The sequence below is a fragment of the Phocoena sinus genome, chromosome 1 (assembly GCF_008692025.1).
Source record: "Phocoena sinus isolate mPhoSin1 chromosome 1, mPhoSin1.pri, whole genome shotgun sequence".
In the NCBI taxonomy this organism is placed as follows: Eukaryota; Metazoa; Chordata; class Mammalia; order Artiodactyla; family Phocoenidae; genus Phocoena; species Phocoena sinus.
The window spans coordinates 105,194,176-105,200,128 of record NC_045763.1 but is presented as its reverse complement, the minus strand read 5'-3'; positions in this window follow the sequence as shown (position 1 = coordinate 105,200,128).

The window sequence follows — 5,953 nt, the reverse complement described above, 5'->3', positions numbered from 1 at the left end:
CCAATTGGCTTCCACAATGGCCGGATCAGAAACTCACCCCAGCTGAACCCACGTGGCTGTGCCGCGTCCCCCTCCACCTGCCCTTTTCCACAGGCCCTGACTGCTGACCCTGCTGGAAGCCACTGACTGCTCCCTGGCGGGGGAGGCCCTTGTCTGGCAGAGAAAACACAATCGAGCAGGGTGGGTTAAAGCGTTCGTGTGAAATCTCAGGCAGGGAAAGCCCCAGCTTCCTCCAGTCCCGTTTTTTTGCCATTTTTCTGAGCTGCTGGGTCCCCGGTCAGGGGGGAGCAGGCCCTGGTGGGGGACGAGGGGGCTGGCTCTGGGGCTCGGGCAGTGGAGGAACATCTGAGACAGCAGCTTTGGAGAGAGGAAACGCCCCTGCCACGCAAAGTCCTCTTTGTTTATCATCACCATTATTAGAAATGTGCACATCCCAGCAAAACCAGTGGGTCACACAGTTACAAAAGAGCCTGCCACACTGGAGCAGGAGGTTTCTGGGCTTTTTCAGCGTGTAGGTTCTAATTCCTGGTACAGGGAAGTGGTTCAGTGAAAGAACAAAATGACTTCATTGTACAGCGAGTTCACTGTGGTCGTCCAGAACAGTATCTTTCATTCTCTGCTGACCGCCCCGCACAGGGGTGGGGGGAGTAGGTCTGAAGTTCCGGGGAACTGTGTGAGTTGGCAACAGGTCGGAAGTGAGGCTCATTGATTATCTAGTAGGAATTACGACGAATTGCCACCCATGGGTCAATGGGCAATGAGGTGGTCTGCCAGGACAGAGCACTGGCTGGCGCCCCAGGCCTCAGCCCAACAGCTGGGCATGGTCCACACCACCTTGGCTCCAGGTATGAAACTGTTCAGCCCAGGCTGATCAACCCTTCCCTCTGCGGCTGTGTGGGCTGTGTGGGCTGTGACATGTTGCTTAACCTCTCTGAGCCTTGGTTCCTCATCAGCCAAGCGGGAGGTGGGATGGGGGCAAAGACTCTCCTCACTTACCTGGCAGAGCTGTCATAAGCATTATGGATAGTATAGATGACACCCTTAATTGGCCTTGTAGGTTTCAATACATTGTAGCTAGTGTTACTATTTACTTCCTGATGTCCAACAGAGCTGAAGAATCTGTGGCACACGTGTTAGTGCTTTCACGCAGTCTGTCTCCACTCCCCAAACAGATTATGAGCCCCTGGAAGGCAGAGGATATCAAGGAATACATACCATCTCTGAGCATCTGGTATTGGGCTTGGGGCTCTGTATCAAATACTTGCTTTTCTAATTCTCAGCAACCCCAAAGTGTGTACCATCTTCATTGACATCATCTCGAGGAAAGTTGGGCTGCGAGCAGTTGATGAGAGCAGGCAGGGAGGAGGGGAGGTGTGCCGGGTTTGGAGCTCTGGCCCTTCTGCCTTTCTAGGTTGTCCCTCACCTCGGGTCCCTTGTACCCTGCTGGGTACGGGCCTGGCGGCGCTCGGGCAAGAGGCTGGAAGCACAACGTGCACAGCGGGCTTCGGGTTTGACGTTTCCTGACATAGGGGCTGCGCCCAATTCAGCAGCAAACTTCAAACGGCAAAAGCAAGGGAAGAATCGTGTTCCTTTCAGTAGTATCTGAAGTGGGATGGAAAATAAGCCTCTGCTGGAGAGCTGCCCGTGGGCCTGTGCTGGAGAGACGGGGGGTTTCTCCCACCCCGTGCTGATCACGGGAAGGCCAAGGAAACCGATCCCTCACCTCGGGGGAAGGGACAAAAGGCACAAGGATAATCAGGTACATGCAGCCAACCTAAGAGAAGGGCAGAAGCACAGAGGGAATCTGAAGTAGCAGGGGCGGCAGAGGAGTAAGAGGCTGCCAGGAGGTTGCTTCTCCCAGCCTCCAGCTTGCCTGAGCCAATGGCAAGATTCTTTTCTAAAAAGTCTTTGTCTAGCTAGTGTTTATTTAGGGATAAGGTGACCCAACTACCACTATATTTAGTACATGAAAATTGACAGGTGTTTGCCTCCGGGAACTGCTTCGGGTTTTGCTATTAGTTTTCTGAGTCCCCTCCCTTGTGGGTTTCGTTACACTATGGCTGTGGGCAAGCTGGTTTCCTGACTTCTGCACGGTCTTCCCGCACTCCCGTACCCTCTGCTCCATCTTGCAGGTAGTTTACATATTCCTGTATCATGTAACTTTTTTCTTGTTTAAGGGAAAAAAAAGATGCTGTTTCCCTTTTAATTCTGATGTTAAATTATATGCCAACCCCAATGCAATAGAGGCACCTTATTTCCGCTTAGTCAGTTGGTTTAATTTTTGTTTTGAGCTAATCAGTTTAGTCGGTCTCTTTGGCCTCCATTTAATACCACTTACTAACCACAGACTTGGGACGTGTGCCCTTCGCTCTCCAAACGCTCTTGTTGGAGGGCGGGATACCTGTTCTCCTGTACCTCCTCCACGTGATACCCTGTAAAATACAGGTTGAAGGCAAAACAGCATATTGTAGAAGGGCTGAAAGCTTGAGCCCCAAAGTTAGATGCCCCATAGCCTAGTCCTGGCTCTGCTGGCTGTACGACATTCTGGTTTCCTCTGGAAACGGAATCGTCCTATCTCCGAGCTGTCAGGAGAGTCAATGCTAACACAGCACAGGACGTGGCGTTTGGTGATGTTCCCGGAACATGTCAGTGAGCCTGCAGTAAGTACCCCTCACCGTTCCCCACCTGATTCACAAAGGGAGGGTTGTCTGAGAAAAGCTGCTGGCCTGCCCAAGGAATTCCTTTCCTGCACAAGTGGAAGCGGATCTATTACCAAGCAACTCAACACCTCTTCGGCCCTTGGGCCCCAAGAGGCTGGCATAACAACTAATACTGTCGGGTGATTTATGGTTTACTGAGTGCCTTTGGGGGCATAAGACTGGGAAGACTGGGGCCTTGGAGTTGGCCGTTGTGCACAGGTTCTGCCTCTCCTAAGATATGAAACCTTGGGGTGCTGGGAGCTTCCGGTCCCTTGTCTGTAAAATGGGAACTGTGCTCCCCATCTCCCAGGTCTCTGAGATCCACAAGCTGACACGCATGTAACGTGGACACGGTAAACTCTAAAGCCTTAGTCAAATGTGAGCAACTGTCATTTCATTTTCTCACGGCTTTAGCTTCCAACAGACCCCTTAAGCAAAGGCTCAGACGCCATCCATATTGAACAGTTGCGAAATGTTTAGGAGAGTCACTGTTACGCTGCTGGTCTCCATTGCTTTCTCTCTCTCTCTCTCTCTCTCTCTCTCGCTCTCTCTCTCTCCCTCTCTCCCTCTCTCTCTCTCGCTCTCTCTGTCTCACATTCACACACACAGTACAGCTTCAGACCCCTCCTTCCCAGGTAAGCATCTAAAAGAAGGCAGGTGACACCTGCTTCTCATGCCTTCCCCTAGGACCACTTGTAAGAAACTTCCTACAGTAAAAGGCAGCTTGAGTGGTGACTGATGAAACAAATCTGTGATGCAGCTTTGGCCGCAACAGGTCGGCGGGCTTGCTCTGAGCTAGGTGAGGAATCACCTTCCCAGGCATGAAGCCGAGCCTCCTGCCATGGCCCAGCTTCCCTGGCGTTCTGGCGGCACTCACAGAAACCTGCTCAAGAGAGGGATGCCGCTTGTGGTTCATCTGCCAGCTCAGCACATTCTACTAGAGAGCGTTCACCCTCGGGAGAGGGACACAGCCCCGTGTACAGGAGAAAGCATGGGGCCGGGAGGCAAGAAGCCAGCACTGTGGGCCCAGCTCTGGTGCTGTCACTCGGGGCAGGAAGTCGCTTGACCTCATCAATTCCCCCTCAGCTTTTGGGAGGTGTGGGGTACCAGACAGCCACCATAGTGCCTTCCAGCTCCTTTTACTATGTCCCACCTGGACCTTCCTCTCAACTCTACCTGCCATAAGGTGCACAAGGAGCTGAAGGTCTCTGGAGAGGATACGGCTCCACGCCAGGTAAGGCAGTAGAGGGTGTGTCACGCTGAAGCTCTGGCCTGTGTTTCTCCCAGAGGTTGTTTAATAAACCCTCTCAGGTCCTGTTCATGTTCTCAGCATCTTCCAGCAGATGTTAATCCCAAATTACATGTATGTGACTCTCCCACCCAAGTCACTCCTTAGACAGTGAAGGAGAAAAAAATTCCCCACTAATTGAAAGTGTGCTCCTGGAAATCCTGGCTGGCGCTGGGAGCAGTATTCCAATGCCAAAGAATGAACCCTCGGAGCTTGATTCAGGAGTTCTACTGAAACACCGGAAGGGAAAGTCTGGGGGAGGGGGGGTGGTAATAGGTGGGTGGGGAGTTAGGGAGGATACAACAGAGTGTCAAGTTTGCAGCCGTAAGTACTGACCTTGTTCAGGAGGTCAAGAGCCTGCGGTCAACAGTGCTCCAGCGTCCGGGAGGTAACTACTCATTCTGGGGGAACTGAGCACCACCGCTGCCCACATCAGTTGCTCTGTAAATATTGGTCTGGACGATGCCTGGACTAAAATGTTTCCCAGCACGAGAATGAGGCATGATAACACATCCATGTTAGTATCCAGGATTCAGCCTCCTGGTTGCTAGCGGCCCCAGTCCAAGTTCTCTACGGGCAAAAACACCAAGTTCAACATTTGCACAAGTTCAGTCTCTGACAGTTGTGTGGGAGGCAGGCTGGGGAAAACGAAACAAGCAGGTGTTCACGATCTAGGTGAAGAGCTGATGCAACACAGTAAGTACAGGAGTCGAAACAGAAGCGGGGAAGGTGGGCTGGGAAGCAGGGTAGATGCGACAGCCCGGCTGACTTTAGGGGCTCGCTGCACAGAAGGACCTGTGTGCCCTGGGGCTGGAAGGAGGGCTGCTTAGCAGGGGAGGTATAAGGCTGGAGCTGCCTGCAAAGGACTCCTCATGGGTTTAAGTCTGACATCTGCCCTCGCACAGCAGAGCCTTAAGCAGTTTTCAATGTCTGGGAGGAGCACAGGCAAGTCTGTTTTAGAAAGAGCCCTCGGATGAGTCGAGAAAAATGGCGGGGAGACACATGATCTGACTCATGAAATAACCCAGGCAAGAGGTGAAGGCCACGCCAAAGCAGGCAGAATCAAAGATTTCAGAAGGAACATGCAGTACAAACGAGGAGGAAAAGGATCCTGGCATTGGCTTGTAGGGAAACATAAAAGATTGTAAAATTGCTCTCTGGTGGATCCTAATTCTTGTGGCCATGGAGGGAGCTGCTCCAAACTTCAGGAGCAGCTCTAGGTCCACACAAAGTATAGCCAGTGTTGAGTAGGTGGCCAGAACGGGGGTAGTCAACGTAAGGCTGATGGAGGCCACTGATTCGGATGTTGACAGCGCCAGGATAAAGGGCGGGGTGAGGAAGCAGCAGAGGTGGTGCAGGCTGGGACTCAGGGCTTCAGAGAAAGTGTCATCAGATGAACACGCCATAGTGATCTGGAAGGACTCCGCATACTGGACTGCAGGTAATTCTCATCCTCAGACCAGAAGGTCTAAGAAGGAGGAGGAACAGGCAGGTTGAAGACGAGGGGATGAAGGATTTTACACGTTTAAAGACAAGACAACCACTCAGGCATCACTTGGTCACTCCTACACTTCTTTTCCAATGTGGAGACACCATGATAGCAGTTGCATACAATATAGTTGAGGTTATTTTGGTTCTCTCATTGAAATAGGTCTGGGGCCAAGGTCAAGCTCAAGAGAATCTAGCCTTTAGCACTGAATCGAACAAGGTGCCAGAGAAGGTGGATTTCAAGCCCACACCACCTAATGTAAACGTTAGCCAAGATGCTGTGGTCAATAACAAAGCTCAGTTTAAATCCAAGTATCAAGGGAACTGCAGCCCCCGAGGTAACCACACAGAGAAAAGCACCATCTTTCAGACAAGTATCCAAGGCTGATAACCGCTTACCGCTGTGCAACGTGTTTCCTGAAACCTATAATAAGTTCACCGTTGAAGAGACATAAAGAAATGCGCAGAACTGACATGG